Genomic DNA, 17,635 nt, shown 5'->3' on the forward strand with positions numbered 1-17,635 from the left:
TTTGTGATGTGGTGATTTTGAACAGCCCTTATCTTCAGTGTTGAAGAACAATTTTTTTTTTGCTTTTTCTTCATACAATTTGTTGAACTCTCTATTTAGTGTAAGGCAACTGAAAATAGATCTTTGTAAAAAATGGGAAAGGGACAGGGAGGATAAAGAAGGATAGAAGTATGAATGGTAAGGTGGTAGGGTGGGAAGAATTGCTATGCTCCTAAATTTGTATAAATGAAATTCATGAAGTTTGTATTCCTTAAATAAAATTAGAAAAAGTAAACTAAATAAATAGATTATATGAATAAATGTATAAAATAAAAATATTCAGTCTATAACTTTACTCATCTGACCTCTCAAAATGCATTCTCTTCTGTTTATAAAATACATTCCTTTAATTTAAATAGTACACAAATCGTTCATATTCCAGAACTCAATACAGAATCTATTCTTAGTTAAATCAAGGCTATAAAAATACATCAATTTTGGTGCCATCATTATTCTTAAATTTCTTGGGCTGCCATAGAAAAATACTATAGTATGTATTGGTTAAGCAAAGTTGAATTATTTGTCACAGATCTGAAAGATGGGAAGTTCAATATCAGAGTGTTGAATGATTTGGTTTTTAGTGAAGGCGCTCTTTCGCAGATTGGTCCTATCTCATCATGCCGTTGGATTTTTTTTTTTTCTTCAAGGTGACCATGTAGTGGAAGAGGAACATACTTTTTCTTCCTATTTTTTTAAAAGATTTTATTTATTTATTTGAGAGGCAGAATTACAGACAGTGAGAAGGAGAGACAGAGGGAAAGGTCTTCCTTCCACTTGTTCACTCCCAAAATGGCTGCAAAGGCCAGAGCTGCATCAATCCAAAGTCAGGAGACAGGAGCTTTTTCTGTCTCCCATGTGGGTGGGGGGGCCCAAGCACTTGGGCCATCTTCTGCTTTCCCAGGCCATAGCAAAGAGCTGGATTGGAAAAGGAGCAGCCAGGACTAGAACTGGTGCCCCTATGGGATGTTGGCACCACAGGTGGAGGATTAACCTACTGCACCACAGTGGCAGCCCTTACTTACTCTTACTTATAAGTCCAAAAGTCACAATAGGAAGTCCACACACTCATTGCCAAGTAACAGTACATAGTTTGCATTTGTAAAAATGCACCCATATAAGGGGATCTTTAATAAGTATATGAAAATACATATTGTGAAAAACTATGTGTAGTTTCAAATTTATTTGCACCAAGGTGAACTTGTTTTTTTCACCAAATTCTGTAATGTTCTTACATTGTTGAAGTCTTTCTCTTCACAGTGTTGATATTTGGATATGAGGTCATTTCCATGTACTGTTACTTGGCAATGAGTGTGTGGGCTTCCTATTGTGACTTTTTGACTTATAAGAAGAATAAGTAATATACTTATTAAAGATCCCTTTATATGGGTGCATTTGTAAACATTTTTCATCATTATATTTTTTTCACTTTTTTCTTTAAAGATTTTATTTACTTATTTGAGAGGCAAAGAGAAAGGTATTCCATCTGCTGGTTCACTCCCAAAATGGCTGCAACAGCTGCAGCTGAGCCAATCTGAAACTAGTAGCCAGGAGATTCTTCCATGTCTCTCCTATGGGTATAGGGTCCCACACACTCAGACCATTTTCCACTGCTTTCCCAGGTGATAGGCAGAGAACTGGCCCAGAAGAGGAGAAGCAGTGCATAATGTAAGGGAAATATGTATTTTTGGGGGTCATAGCCAGAGGCTCAGAGTGAGGGTTCATGATGGAAAGCTACAGCATGACAGGGGATAAGAAAATAAGGAATATTTTATCTTTTCTCAGGGAATGGATCCATTCACAGAAATGAGTCAGCTGACTCCTGGTGGAGAAAAGAAAATCTTTACTGATTATTAGAATGACAGAGTAGTCACTTCTACCAGGTTGTAGTTTTAAGCAAGGAAGCATGGGGTGTGCGTTTTGGGAGAATTCAAGGACTATCTCAAGACCATAGTAGTTTGTGTAATACGATGTCAACACTGGATATAGAAAATTGATTTGCAACTATTGCTAAGTCCAGGAAATTTGAGGGTGCATAGCTAGCAATGATGATATTGGAGTCTGGCACTGTCACTGCAGTTCAAGGCTTCAGAATCCAAAAGGCACAATTTTGGTACTGATGGGTAATGAGAGGAATTCTTTAACAAATAGGTTTTATCACATATTTGAGAATATGTCTATGAACTGACAGGCCATTTGCCAATGAAAGCACCTGTGACTGATGTTTGAGTTATAGCATTAGCCTGTAACTTGATTTTATGGGTATTCATATGGTTATTAATCTGGTCACAACATCTTTGGATAGTGAGACTTATACTAGCCAAAACTGACAGCCTGTGGGTCACATCATTTGTCACATTTGCTTGATACAGTTGCTTCCTTTAAGGTTGGGATCTCTGGATTTCAAGCCAATGTATGCACCCAGACCAAAAGTACTACTCAGTCAAATGGTGCAGTTGTATTTGAATAGCTTTTGCTGTTTGATTTCGGGGTGGCCTTCCTATGTATCCTTACATCTAACCTTAGCAACACTGGAGGCCAATCTCTGACAGTGAAATATGACAGAGGGCTTGGGTTTGGCTCCATCTTGTATTATAGAATACTTCGTAACCATGATCAAGTGTTTTTTTTTGAAGTTAATTGATTTTGATGAGTTGATTTGCATGTTTTTTTAAATTTGAAATGCAGAGTTACAGAGAGAGAGAAACAGAGAGAGCTTCCATCTCTGGTTCACGTCCTTAAATGGCTGTAACACTTAGAATTGAGCCATGCTGAAGCTAGAAGCCAGGACCCCCATCTGGTCCTCCCAACTGGGTGTAGGGCCCAAGCACTTAGGATGTATGCTGCTGCTTTCTCAGGTACATTAGTAATTACTTGGATTGCAAGCAGCTGGTAGTCAAACTGCCACCCATGTGGAATGCCAGCACTGCAGGATTAATCCACCAGACTATAGCACTGGCCTCCATGCTCAGGTTTGTATGCTGCTTCAATTTCCAAAATCAGAGTAAGCAAGTGGGTAGGGAAAGTCACAAGGCATGAGGCCTATGAGAGGCTATTTACAGGCAACAGTAGGTGGGCAGAAAATTTTATTTTACTGGTATATATCTTGGTTCTAAGAGAGACAGCTTTTTGCTTCTCAGACCATGAGAACTAGTGGCCATCAGAGAATCCAGGAGCTATGAGGGAAGATTGTGGAGGTGTCGAGGTGGAACAAGTCTCTGGGATCACAAAGCATGCCTATTGATTTTCTTTCTCTTTTTCTCTTTTCTTTTCTTCTTTTTTTTCTTTTTCTTTTTCTTTTTTTTTTTTTTGACAGGCAGAGTGGACAGTGAGAGAGAGAGACAGAGAGAAAGGTCTTCCTTTTCTGTTGGTTCACCCCGCAATGGCCTCTGCAGCCAGTGCGCTGTGGCTGGCGCACCATGCTGATCTGAAGCCAGGAGCCAGGTGCTTATCCTGGTCTCCCATGGGGTGCAGGACCCAAGTACTTGGGCCATCCTCCACTGCACTCCTGGGCCACAGCAGAGAGCTGGAAGGAAGAGGAGCAACTGGGACAGAATCTGGCACCCTGATCGGGACTAGAACCCAGAGTACCGGTGCCTCAGGCAGAGGATTAGCCTATTGAGCTGTGGAGCCTACCTATTTTGACTGATTATAGAGTATTTTCCTGGAGGAGGTCCCATTTAATATGTGCTGACTTGTAAAGTAGCAGCATCAAAGAGATTAATCAACATATGAAAGCAGGGAGTACATTTCCACCAAAACCCAAGACGAAGAAGTATTAGACTTCTCCATTCCTCTTGAGTGTGTTAAACAGATCTCTTAGAGGAAGAATGTCATTAAACATGATGTCATACTGATTCTGGTGAAGTTGGATACAGTTAGTATCTCTATAAAGGGGTTGTACAAATAGCAAAGCCCCATATGTACTGTGAAGAGACATACTGTGACCTTTTCTAAGATGAAGGCATACTGACCCTGAGAGGCTTTTGAAAAACCACTGGACAAAACTTTTTGCCTTAATTTGAAATATGAATACAGTTACTCATTTATTCAGTTGGGGAAAATATGCTAGTGTTTTGCATAATGAATGTGGGCACAATCAATGGCATAGAACATTAGGGTCATAGTAATTCACCATGCATGAGGTGCCATTTATTCTTTCAGGTTTAAAAAGAGGCAAAATTGGGCTAAATGGAAATGCAATGGAAATAAGCAATATTTTGTTAATTAGGCCTTACTTCATAAAGATCAGTCATTGAAGGCCTGAGTTTCCTTATATTGAGCCATCTTAGTTATTTTACATTGGGGCCTCTGAAGTCTCATTTTATCAACCTAAGTTATAACTTCCAAAAAGCTTAATTTACTTTTAATTCTTTACTCAGGCTGTTACTATCTCTCTGGCTCCCATGACATAATTTGGTTCTTTTGACTACGGAAATTTGAAGCAACATTATAATTTAAATTAAGTGCAACAGTACATAAATTATATTTCTTTTTTATAAGATTTATTTATTTATTTATTTGAGACGTACAGTTACACAGAGAGGGAAAGACAGAGAAAAATGTCTTCCATCTGCTGGTTCATTCCTGAAGCCAGGAGCCAGGAGCTTCTACTGGGTCTCCCACTTGGGCCATCTTCTACTGCTTTCCCAGGCCGTAACAGAGAGCTGGATCAGAAAAGGAGCAACAAGGACAGGAACTGGCACTCATATGAGATGCTAGAGCCACAGGTGGAGGCTTAGCCTACTATGCCACAGTGCTGGTCCCTTCTTACTTATTTTTAGTAATTTTTCCTACAATCTTACATGGTACTCTATTTAAATTTAGTTAAGATTCCTAGATAAAATTGTAATTTAAACCATGCAATTGATTGCACCCACAAAGCTTTGTAAACATGCATTTTAGAAGCTGTAAAATGTGAGGCCAGTGCTGTGCCATAGTGGTTAAAGCCACCACCTGCAGTGCTAGCATCCCATATGGGTGCCTGTTTGAGTTCTGGCTGCTCCACTTCTGACCCGGCTCTCTTCTATAGCCTGGGAAAGCAGCAAAAGATGGTCCAACTCCTTGGGCCCCTGTACCCACGTGGGAGACCTAGTAGAAGCTCCTGGTTCCTGGCTTCAGATTGGCACAGTTCTGGCTGTTTTGGCCAATTGGGGAGTGAATCAGCGGATGAAGACCATCACGCTTTTCTCTCTTTCTGCCTTTCATTCTCTCTGTGTAACTCTTTCAAGTAAATAAATAAATCTTTAAAAAAAGAAGTTGTAAAATGTAACTTGCAACTGCAGAAGCACAAAAGGCAGTGTCCTTTTTTTTTTACTTTTTATGGAATTATATTAAAATTTTAGTGCTCTAACTGTATTAAATGATGGGCTCTTAAAAATACACATGTACAAATAATTTATTTTTTGCACTTTATTTCTCTTTTAGGTTACTGTGGACATTTTTCTCATATCTTTTGTCTTATTTCTTTATTTTTATGGTTTAGGCTTTTAGGCACATGGAGTCAGACTTTTCAATTTCCATATTTCTCTGAAAGCCCTCTGTGCTTGGCCCTTACAGGAGATTGCAAGTAAACATCAGAGATAGGTGTGTATTACTTTTTTTAAAAAAAGATGTATTTTATTTATTTGAAAAACAGAGTCAGAGAGAGAGGTAGAGACAGAGAGAGAGATCTTCATTCTCTGGTTCACTCCCTAGATGGTCACAATGGCCAGATCTGTGCTGATCTGAAGTCAAGAGCCAGGAGCTTCCTCCAGTCTCCCATGTGGGTGCATCTAGAAGATGAACTGCTTTCCCAGGCCACAGCAGAGAGCTGGATTGGAGGAAGAGCAGCCAGGACTAGAACCAATGCCCATATGGGATGCCCGCACTTCAGGCCAGGGCTTTAACCCGTTGCGCCACAGCACTGGCCCCGTGTATTACTTTCCAGTGTCAACATAATATTATTACCACAGATGCGGTGGTTGAAATCACAGGAATTTATTTTGCATACTTCTGTATGTCTGAAGCCTAAGATCAAGATGTTTGTAGCCTTGATTTCTTATGAGGCCTCTCTCTATGGAGTCCCATCAGCCACATTCTTGCTGTGTCCTCACCTAGCATTTTTCCACCCATGTACATCTCTGATGTCTCTATCTTTTAAGGATACCAGTTAGTTTGGATTAGGGCCTCAAATTTTTGATGCAATTTTCCTTTATTAAATCTTTAAAGGCCCAATCTCCAAATCCAGTCACATTGGGATTTAGGACTGCAAGATATAAATTTTGGTGAGAAGGGGTCTGGTGCTCTGCCACAGGGGAAACCAGGAAAAGGTAGATTTCATGTTTGAAATGAGGGTTAGCATTCCTCCCAGTATTATTTTCTGTGCTATTTCTGTATAATATGGTCATTTGCACACACACAAATATACACACACACTTTACATCTGTTCTTAGCTAAAAGGTTGAGAAGCAATACAAACATTCATCTTAAATAGCTGTGTATAAGTACACAAAGTAATATGGAAATTTCTAAAAGTTGTGTTCAGGTAAAATCAATATAGTAACCCATAAGATTGAATGGTAGGAAAAAAAAAGAAAAGAAAATATGAAAACTAAAGAGACATAAAAAGTGGCATGGGCAATTGTATAAAGGTATGTATTATATTTACCACTCATAGCTACTAAAAATAAACACAAGTGTGGAAAAATTAAAACTATACTTTATAAAAGTACTGATCAGTAGATGTCTTCTGATAATGATTTTGCAAATTTTAGATTGATGTTACTCTAAATTAGAAATTATGATTATATGACAAAAAGAAAGATACATTTCCAGAAAGTATAAATCTATTATTGTAGCAACAGGTTTGAGAAATGCTTCTTTTTGTCTTTTCAGCTTTATTTACCAAATTAAGTGTATGGTGAATTATTGTAAATTTTCCAATTCCTTGCCAGTTTTACATAATAGCTAATAGTTTTTCATATTTATTGTTAGATGTATTTTTAATGTTTGCACTAATTTGACCAACTTAAAGTAGATATGACTATTACAAAATTTATAATAAAAATATTTAATTTTAATGGCACATGTGTCACATTAGCTTCTTCAAAGACACCAAAGATCATTGATAATAATGTGACAAATTCAGCAGAATACTGAAAGTTCATTGGTTTATTTGTTTTTAGTAGCAAATGAGTATTATGTGGTAATTTTAAAAATAATTTACAAGTTACTTAGCATTCACAGATTAAAATTGAATAGTTTGTAGAAAAAGTTATGGCATGCCAGATCCCCATCCCATTAAATTGTATGAAAATTCCTTAGAAAGAAAGCAAAAATGCAGTCATTTAAATGTCCTGTCAATGGTTCCAGGGTCATATAGCAGGTGGAAAAAAAAGTTTCCAAAGAAAATCTTCTGATTCATTAAGAGCATTGATTAAGACCCAGTGGTCTTTGTATCCAAATCTGCTCCTCTCCCCTCCTTTCCTGACTCAAAGAAATGGGAACTTTAGTCCAGATATGTGCAGCCAATGAGGGGCTTCCTTTCCTACTAGTTGGCCTGCTAATATTCTGGTTGTGACAAGACTGCCCCCATTTTTCCAGCTTTCCCACATTCCCATTGCTATTGTTCTGGATGAGTGCAGCAGGGGAATGGGCTGAGACCTCACTTTTGGATGCAGGCTCCACATTGGGCACCCTTGGATCCCATAATCCATCACATGCAATGTTCACAGCAGTCATATATTAAGGTTAGAAGAATACTTAGGGGCCGGCGCCACAGCTCAATAGGCCAATCCTCCACCTGCGGCGCCGGCACACCAGGTTCTAGTCCCGGTTGGGGTGCCGGATTCTGTCCCAGTTGCTCCTCTTCCAGTCCAGCTCTCTGCTGTGGCCCGGGAAGGCAGTGGAGGATGGTCCAAGTGCTTGGGTCCTGCACCCACATGGGAGACCGGGAGAAACACCTGGCTCCTGGCTTCGGATTGGCATGGTACGCCAGCCACAGTGGCCATTGGAGGGTGAACCAACGGCAAAGGAAGACCTTTCTCTCTGTCTCTCTCTCTCTCACTGTCCACTCTGTCTGTCAAAGAAAAAACAGAAGAAGAAGAAGAAGAATACTTAGGGTTAGAGGAACACTTAGGGTTACAGGGATGAGGGTATAGTGAAGAGATAGAAGGGGTACTGAGCTTACTTTTTAGTTTTTATTTATATAAACGGAACAAATTTCATTTGTTTTATATATACAATTTTTTTATTAAACTTTTATTTAATGAATATAAATTTCCAAAGTATAGCTTATGGGTTACAATGGCCTCCCCCCTCCCATAACTTCCCTCCCACCCGCAACCCTCCCCTTTCCCGCTCCCTTTCCCCTTCCATTCATGTAAAGATTCATTTTCAATTCTCTTTGTATACAGAAGATCAGTTTAGTATATATTAGGTAAAGATTTCAACATTTTGCCCACAGAGCAACATAAAGTGAAAAAAATTACCATTGGATTACTAATTATAGCATTAAATAGCAATGTACAGCACATTAAAGACAGAGATCCTGCATAATTTTTTTTCAAATTAATTAATTTTCTATGCCATTTCCATTTTAACACCAGGTTGTTTTTTTTTTTTCATTTCCAATTCTCTTTATATACAGAAGATCACTTCAGTATATAATTAGTAAAGACCTCATCAGTTTGTGCCCACACAGAAACGCAAAATATAAAAATACTGTTTCAGTACTAATTATAGCATCACTTCACTTTAGACGACACATTAGGGACAGATCCCACATGGGGTGTAAGTACACAGTGACTCCTGTTGCTGATTTAACAATTTGACACTCCTGTTCATGGCGTCAGTAATCTCCCTAGGCTCTAGTCATGAGTTGCCAGGGCTATGGAAGCCTTTAGAGTTCGCTGACTTTGATCTTATTCCGATAGGGTCATAGTCAAAGTGGAAGTTCTCTCCTCCCTTCAGAGAAGGGTACCTCCTTCTTTGATGGCCCCGTTCTTTCCACTGGGATCTCACTCACAGAGATCGTTCATTTAGGTCTTTTTTTTTTTCCCATGATATCTTGGCTTTCCATGCCTGCTAACTCTCATGGGCTTTTCCGCCAGATCCGAATGCCTTGAGGGTTGATTCTGAGGCCAGAGTGTTGTTTAGGACATCTGCCATTCTATGAGTCTGCTGTGTATCCCGCTTCCCATGTTGGATCGTTTTTCCCTTTATGATTCTATCAGTTAGTATTAGCAGACACTAGTCTTGTTTGTGTGATCCCTTTGACTCTTAGACCTATCAGAGCTATCAATTGTGAGCTGAAATTGATCACTTGGACTAGTGCAATGGCATTGGTACATGCCATCTTGATGGGATTGTGTTGGAATCCCCTGGCACATTTCTAACTCCACCATTTGGGGCCAGTCCGATTGAGCATGTTCCAAATTGTTCATCTCCTCCCTCTCTTTTTCCACTCTTAGATTTAACAGGGATCACTTTTCAGTTAAAATTTAAACACCTAAGAATAATTGTGTGTTAATTACTGAGTTCAACCAATAGTACTAGAACAACAACAACAACAACAAATACTAAAAAGGATAAAGTATTACATTGTACATCTAAAGTCAGGACAGGAGCTGATCAGTTCATTGTTGCTTATAGTGTCCATTTCACTTAACAGGTTTCCCCTTTGGTGCTCAGTTGTCACCGATCAGGGAAAACAAATGATACTTGTCTCTTTGGGACTGGCTTAATTCACTCAGCATGATGTTTTCCAGATTGCTCCATCTTGTTGCAAATGACTGGGTTTCGTTGTTTCTTACTGCTGTATAGTATTCTATGGAGTACATGTCCCATAATTTCTTTATCCAGTCTACTGTTGATGGGCATTTGGGTTGGTTCCAGGTCTTAGCTATTGTGAATTGAGCTGCAATAAACATTAATGTGCAGATGGCTTTTTTATTTGCCAAATTAATTTCCTTTGGGTAAATTCCAAGGAGTGGGATGGCTGGGTTGTATGGTAGGGTTATATTCAGGTTTCTGAGGAATCTCCAGACAGACTTCCATAGTGGCTTAACCAGTTTGCATTCCCACCAACAGTGGGATAGTGTCCCTTTTTCCCCACATCCTCTCCAGCATCTGTTGTTGGTAGATTTCTGAATGTGAGCCATTCTGACCGGGGTGAGATGGAACCTCATTGTGGTTTTGATTTGCATTTCTCTGATTGCTAGTGATCTTGAACATTTTTTCATGTGTCTGTTGGCCATTTGGATTTCCTTTTTCGAAAAATGTCTATTGAGGTCCTTGGCCCATCTCTTCAGTGGGTTGTTTGTTTTGTTGTTGTGGATTTTCTTGATTTCTTTGTAGATTCTGGTTATCAATCCTTTATCTGTAGTATAGTTCGCGAATATTTTTTCCCATTCTGTTGGTTGCCTCTTCACTTTCCTGACTGTTTCTTTTGAAGTACAGAAACTTCTCAATTTGATGCAATCCCAAATGTTAATTTTGGTTTTGACTGCCTGTGCTGTTGGAGTATTTTCCAGGAAGTCTTTGCCTGTGCCTATATCTTGCAGGGTTTCTCCAATGCTCTCTAATAATTTGATGGTTTCGGGTCATAGATTTAAGTCTTTAATCCATGTTGAGTGAATTTTTGTGTAAGGTGAAAGGTATGGGTCTTGCTTCAAGCTTCTGCACGTGGAAATCCAATTTTCCCAGCACCATTTATTGAATAGACTGTCCTTATTCCAGGGATTAGATTTGGATCTTTGGTCAAATATAAGTTGGCTGTAGATGTTTGGATTGATTTCTGGTGTTTCTATTCTGTTCCATTGGTCTATCCATCTATTTCTGTACCAGTACCATGCTGTTTTGATAACAACTGCCCTGTAGTATGTCCTGATCTGGTATTGTGATGCCTCTGGCTTTGTTTTTGTTGTACAGGATTGCTTTGGCTATTCGAGGTCTTTTGTGTCTCCATATGAATTTCAGCATCATTTTTTCCAGATCTGAGAAGAAGGTCTTCGGGATCTTGATGGGTATTGCATTGAATGTATAAATTGCTTTTGGGAGAATGGACATTTTGATGATATTGATTCTTCCAATCCATGAGCATGGAAGATTTCTCCATTTTTTGGTATCCTCTTCTATTTCTTTCCGTAAGGTTTTGTAGTTTTCATCGTAGAGATCTTTAACGTCTTTGGTTAAGTTTATTCCAAGGTATTTGATTGTTTTTGTAGCTATTGTGAATGGGATTGATTTTAGAAGTTCTTCCTCAGCCATGGCATTGCCTGTGTATACAAAGGCTGTTGATTTTTGTGCATTGATTTTATATCCTGCTACTTTGCCAAACTCTTCGATGAGTTCCAATAGTCTCTTAGTAGAGTTCTTTGGGTCCCCTAAATAAAGAATCATATCATCTGCAAAGAGGGATAGTTTGAGTTCGTCCTTCCCGATTTGTATCCCTTTAATTTCTTTTTCTTGCCTAATAGCTCTGGCCAAAACTTCCAGAACTATATTGAATAGCAGTGGTGAGAGAGGGCATCCCTGTCTGGTACCAGATTTCAGTGGAAATGCTTCCAACTTTTCCCCATTCAATAGGATGTTGGCCGTGGGTTTTTCATATATTGCTTTGATTGTATTAAGGAATGTTCCTTCCATACCCAGTTTGCTTAGAGTTTTCATCATGAAAGGGTGTTGTATTTTATCAAATGCTTTCTCTGCGTCTATTGAGAGAATCATATGGTTTTTCTTCTGCAGTCTGTTAATGTAGTGTATTACGTTGATTGTTTTGCGAATGTTGAACCATCCCTGCATACCGGGGATGAATCCTACTTGGTCTGGGTGGATGATCTTTCTGATGTGTTGTTGCATTCTATTGGCCAGAATTTTATTGAGTATTTTTGCATCTATGTTCATCAGGGATATTGGTCTGTAATTCTCTTTCAATGTTGCATCTCTTTCTGGCTTAGGAATTAAGGTGATGGTGGCTTCATAAAAAGAATTTGGGAGGATTCCCTCTTTTTCGATTGCTCTGAATAGTTTGAGAAGAATTGGAGTTAGTTCTTCTCTAAATGTCTGGTAGAACTCAGCAGTGAATCCATCTGGCCCTGGGCTTTTCTTTTATATATACAATTTTAAAAACCTGATACTTCTCACCTTATATTCCCTCCCTTGTTCCTACCCACTCTCTTTCTTATTTTTACTGAGTTTTTTTTGAGGTGGCAAGATATTCTAAACTTGACATTCGATATGATTACACATATCTGTTAAAGCCATTGAATTGTGCACTTCAAATAGGTGAATTACAAGTGGGTTACATTCATATTTAATAAGCTTAAGAGTGCTATGAATCCTAAAATTTTTAATGTCTATATTTAATGATTTCACATTTTGTAATTAATATCTCAAAATGTAATATTCTAAATTCAAGGCTACATATTATGTGATATCTCTCTGTGTAATACAATCTATATTTTATATAGATATGGTTATAAATGCATGAGAAAACATCTGCAGCATATAAACTGAATTAATAATGATGGTTAATTTGGGGCTCAGATCTTTGGGGCATTGTGAGGGAAAGTGATGTTGATATTTGTTCCTAAAGAAGATATTAATGAGGTAAATTAATAAAAACATGATCAGACATCTGAGGTGCATGACTACATATTTTCATTAGTAATTGGTAGAAAATTGCCCACAGGTCTTAATCCTAAGGGGATCCTGGATTAGACAAATCCACTCTATTATCATCACTCTATTTTTACAACAAGGAATACATTATTCTTCATTTGCATTCAGTACACATTATGTATTAGAACTGCTGTCAGTATTAGTATCAATAATTAATACACAATATTCTTTTTCCCTTTATCTCTCCCTGGAAACTTGGTTTTCTTCTCGCTGTTCATTATTGTGAATAATGCTTCTATGAATATATGTGTACGAGACTTGTTCTGGCCCTGTTTTCATTTCTTTTGATTATATCCCTAGCAGTGGAATTGCTGGATCATACATTAATTTTACACAGAGTATTTTTCACGAATTTCAATACTTTCTTCCATATGGTGACATCATGTTATATTTATCCTAGGAAGTTATTAGGGTTTCAATTTCTCCAGCTTTGCCAACAAATTTCAAAATAATGAAAATTGAATTGAATGGAAAGTGGTATCTTAATGTGCTTATCATTTTGTATGCTAAGGAATCATTTGTGTATTTTCATTGTAGAAATGCCTATTTAATCCTTCATATTAAATGCTTTAATTGCTTTGAGCTATGATATTTTAAAGCTTGATATTATACCAAAATATGAAATGATTGTTATTTATTTTAAAAATAATATTCAATCTAAATCTAGCACATTTCCTGTTAAAGTAGAATTTTTTGCTCACATTGACTTCTATTAGTGTTTCTTTTTTTCTTAGTGTTTCAAATATGCGAGTTGTGTTGGTTAAGTTGGTCATGCCAGCCCACATTCAAAGGGCATTGATTTCCACTTCAAAGATGAGAGTAGGAAAGAAATTCTGATTTCCATAGAACTACCAGTAATGCCATTGCTATGATGTATTTTCATTTTGATCATATATATCATAATTTACTTTGTGATTTATTCTTTCATTCCTGGATTATATAGAAGGATATTTTATTTTTAAATATTTGAGGCTCTTCTGCATTTCCCTTTATCTTACTGATTTCTAATTTAATTTTATTGTGTTCAGAGGGAACATTTCACATTTTCAGTATTGAGACATCATTTGTGACTCGGCATATTTTCTGTCGTGCTAAGTGTTCCACATAATCCTCTGTAAATATCAGGTCAATATATTGTTATTAATGTCAATATTGATATATATTTTATCTCTTTTTTGACTACTAAAGAGTATTATCTAGGTTTAATTGTGGATACTTTTTCTTGTTTATTTATATTGTTTCTATTTCATGTCATTTAAGGCTTTTTTTTTTTTTTGGTCCATTGAGCTTTTATTTGTATGTGAATGTTACATTGCTAAAAAATCCCAGGATTTTCCTTCCTGTGTGTTTTAGTAGTGTTTCTTCATGGCCCATGTTGCCAGCTGAGGTTCTCAGTACAATGAAACCAAACTGGCAAGATGGAAGCAGATTATTCTTCCATATTTTCTAGATCATTCAATTGCACATCAAATCTGGGGCTGATCACTCCACACCTGTTTAACCTACCCACGAGGTTCACAACAATTTCCCCAGCTCTGTGATCATCCATGATTTCAAATTTTCCAATGTAACCATGCTTCATCATCACAGTTAAAAACATGATGATGACTTTGGAGCATGGTCTAGTAGGAACCTGGCATTTGCCTCTTCTCTTGGAACTGCTGTTGCCTTGAGAGCATCGGCCAGGACATTCATGGGCACCATCATAGGGGCACAGAAAGATGATGGAAGGAGGATGGGAGGGGCAAGAGCATTGAGTTATCAAGGCTTTATTTTTGGTACATTAATATTTTAAGTGTTATATCATCCTGATGTATTATCAATTTGTTACCATGGAAAGTCTATATCTGCATTAATAGATTTTGTACTGACCTTTATTTTGTCTGCTATCAAGTAAGATGTCCATTTGAGCATTTTATGATAAGTGTAGTTTATGTTTTTATTTATTTATTGAGATTTTATTTAGTTGAGAGGTAGAGTTAAAGACAGAGAAGGAGAGACAGAAAGAAAGGTTTTCCATCTACTGGTTCACTCTCCAAATGGCTGCAATGGCTGGAGCTGAACTGATCTGAAGCCAGAAGCCAGGAGCCAGGAGCTTCTTCAAGCCCTTGAGCCATATTCAGCTGCTTTCCTATGCCATAGCAGAGAGCTGGATTGGAAGAGGAGCAGCTGGGATGCAAGCTGGTTCCCATATTGCATTCTGGTGCTGAAGGTGCAGGCTTAGCCTACTACACCACAGTGCTGGCCTCCTAAATCTTTTTATTTATTTGGGAGGTAGGGAGATAGAGAAAGCTAGAGCTCGAAAGATCCTGGTGCCTGATTCATTCTACCAAATACCCACAATAGTCAAGACTGGGCTGAGCCAAAGCTGGAAAAAACAACAACAAAAACATAAACAACCTCAATCCACGTCTAACACATAGGTGACAAGATCTCAAATATTTGAGTCACCACTGCTACCTCCCAGGGTCTTCAATAGCAGGAAGCTGAGGTTGTGAGCCATAGCTGAGTATCACTAAGGTTCTCAAATATGAGATGCAATTGTCTTAACTTTTCTATGCATTCATTTCTGTGTAGCATATATTTTCTGCATTTTCATTTTAAGTATGCTTCTGTCTTAGTATTTTACATAGGATACAAGTGGACAACATGCTCAAATGTCTTATTTTTATCACATTTGACAATCTCTATCAGCTCAACTGTATTTGAACTAATTCTAAATATGGCTGAAATTATCTGTCACTTGACTACATTTCTATATTTCTCATATGATTTATAACTCTATTTCTCCTTTACTACCTTCTTTTTTGGCTCATTAAATATTTTTAAAATAATTTTATGTCAAATCTTTTCATTATTTTTTGTTTTTAACTGTTTTGCATTTCACATATACAGTTTTAAAAAATATTTTATTTGTTTTGCAAGGTAGAGTTGCAGACAGAGAGAGGGAGAGACAGAGAGAAAGGTCTTCAATCCACTGGTTCACTTCCCAAAAGGCTGTAATGGCCAGAGTTGGGCCAATCCAAAGCCAGGAGCCAGGAATTTCTTCTGGGTCTCCCTTGCAGGTGCAGGGGTGCAAGCATTATTTCCATCTTCTGCTGCTTTCTCAGGCCATAGCAGAGAGCTGGACTGGAAGAGGAATAGATGGAACTCAAACTGGTGCACATATGGGATTCCAGCACCTCAGGCAGAGACTTAGTCCATTATACACAGTGCCAAACCCTCATATATACAGTTTTAACAACATAATGACACTCCCCACAATATGCTCCCTCCCTGCTCACTCCTAACTTCCTGCTTTTCTCATTTTTCTTTCTAATTGTTACAATGACACACTTCCATTTTTTAAAGATTTATTTGATCATTTGAAAGGCAGAATTACAGACAGAGAGAGAGAGAGAGAGAGAGAGAGAGAGAGAGTTCTTCCATCGAGTGATTCACTCCCCAAATTGCCAGAGCTGAGCTAATCCTAAGCCAGGAGCCAGGAGCTTCTTCTGGATCTCTCACATGGGTGCAGGAGCCCAAGGACTTGGGCTACCTTCTACTGCTTTCACAGGCCATAGCAGAGAGCTAGCTTGGAGGTGGAGCAGCTGGGACTCAAACAAGCACCCACATGGGATGCTGGCACTGCAGACATCAAAGTAGGGATGCAGTTATTTGAGATGGTAACACAGAGAGAACACATGGATTTCAGGAATAGAAATGTGAACACAAGAAGCCAGGCATGGCTGCAGGCACATAGAGACAGACGCACCTGGAGTTAGCAAGCACATGCAGGAACAAGCTGAGAAACACAGAAGAAAATACAAAGATTCAAAGAAAATTCAAAGAAATCAATGCTTAATGGAAATTTATAGCCTTAAGTGAGTATAGGCAGTCCTGAATTAGTTAAATTGTTTTAGACTTATTTTAGACAATATTAAACAACATGGCTGTTTTTAATTGCTCTTGTAACAATATTCTATCTGAATTTTATTGAATATTTTATTTAATTTTTAATGTTTTACATTTATTGTATTTAATTTTGCAGTAACAATTTTTTAAAATCCTTGCATACAAAGGGTTTTCAGAATATCTGGAGAATACATTTTATGAAAACAATAAGCAAAAAGGTCATGAAATTTTTTTAACATTTTATATTCTTTATATTTAATATCTTATTAAATATATTTTAACATTTAATTTAACTAATCATATGACATTCTAATATTTTGCATCTACAGGATTACTTACATTGCTTATTTGAAAATATTACTATCTCTTCTCTTGCATTTTTAGGATGTATATCTTCTTATTGGCCAACAGTGTTTCTATGTATTTTTTAATTCATATATTTTCCTGGTAACATTTGTATCTCTGTGAACTAGATGTGCTCTAAATTTGTTTTTATTTCATGTCCTTATCTTATTGCATCTTCTATGAGATGCTATGTTCCCAAAAGAAAATAAAAAGTATTTCCTGTTTATTTACTGTCTTCTTAATAAAAGAAATCAGATAAAGCTGGTTTTATATGACATTTATCCCTAAGGAAAGTTATTAATGAATTAGTCATGAAGATTCACAAATATAAAAAATTCATAAAAAAACAAGGAGAAAATGGAAAAATTGATTTGGAATTTGCTTCTCTTTTAGAACATACATGGATTGATTAGAGATATATTTACAAAAATGTGACTCTTGATATTCTAGTTATATTTCATTGTTGAAAATGTGGGAAATCTTAACACATATGCATAGATAAACACACACACACACACACACCATACATACCCCAAGGTTTATCCTTATCTTTTTAGGGGAATGGCTTGACACTATTATCTTGCCAACCTTCCAACTCAAAAAGACTCATCGAGCTTACACTTTATACTGAAGGGTAAACTTGCTTCAAGTGTTCCACAATTTGAAATCATTGGAATTTGGCAGTTGGACTCTGCAC

At 37.5% G+C, this 17,635-nt stretch overlaps 1 pseudogene; it reads right to left on the reverse strand.

Moving 5' to 3' along the window:
* Positions 1-13,989: 13,989 nt before the first annotated feature.
* Positions 13,990-14,403, reverse strand: LOC133754516 (small ribosomal subunit protein uS8-like; annotated as a pseudogene).
* Between the last annotated feature and the right edge of the window lie 3,232 nt (positions 14,404-17,635).

Source organism: Lepus europaeus, unplaced genomic scaffold (assembly GCF_033115175.1).
Source record: "Lepus europaeus isolate LE1 unplaced genomic scaffold, mLepTim1.pri SCAFFOLD_129, whole genome shotgun sequence".
Taxonomy (NCBI): Eukaryota; Metazoa; Chordata; class Mammalia; order Lagomorpha; family Leporidae; genus Lepus; species Lepus europaeus.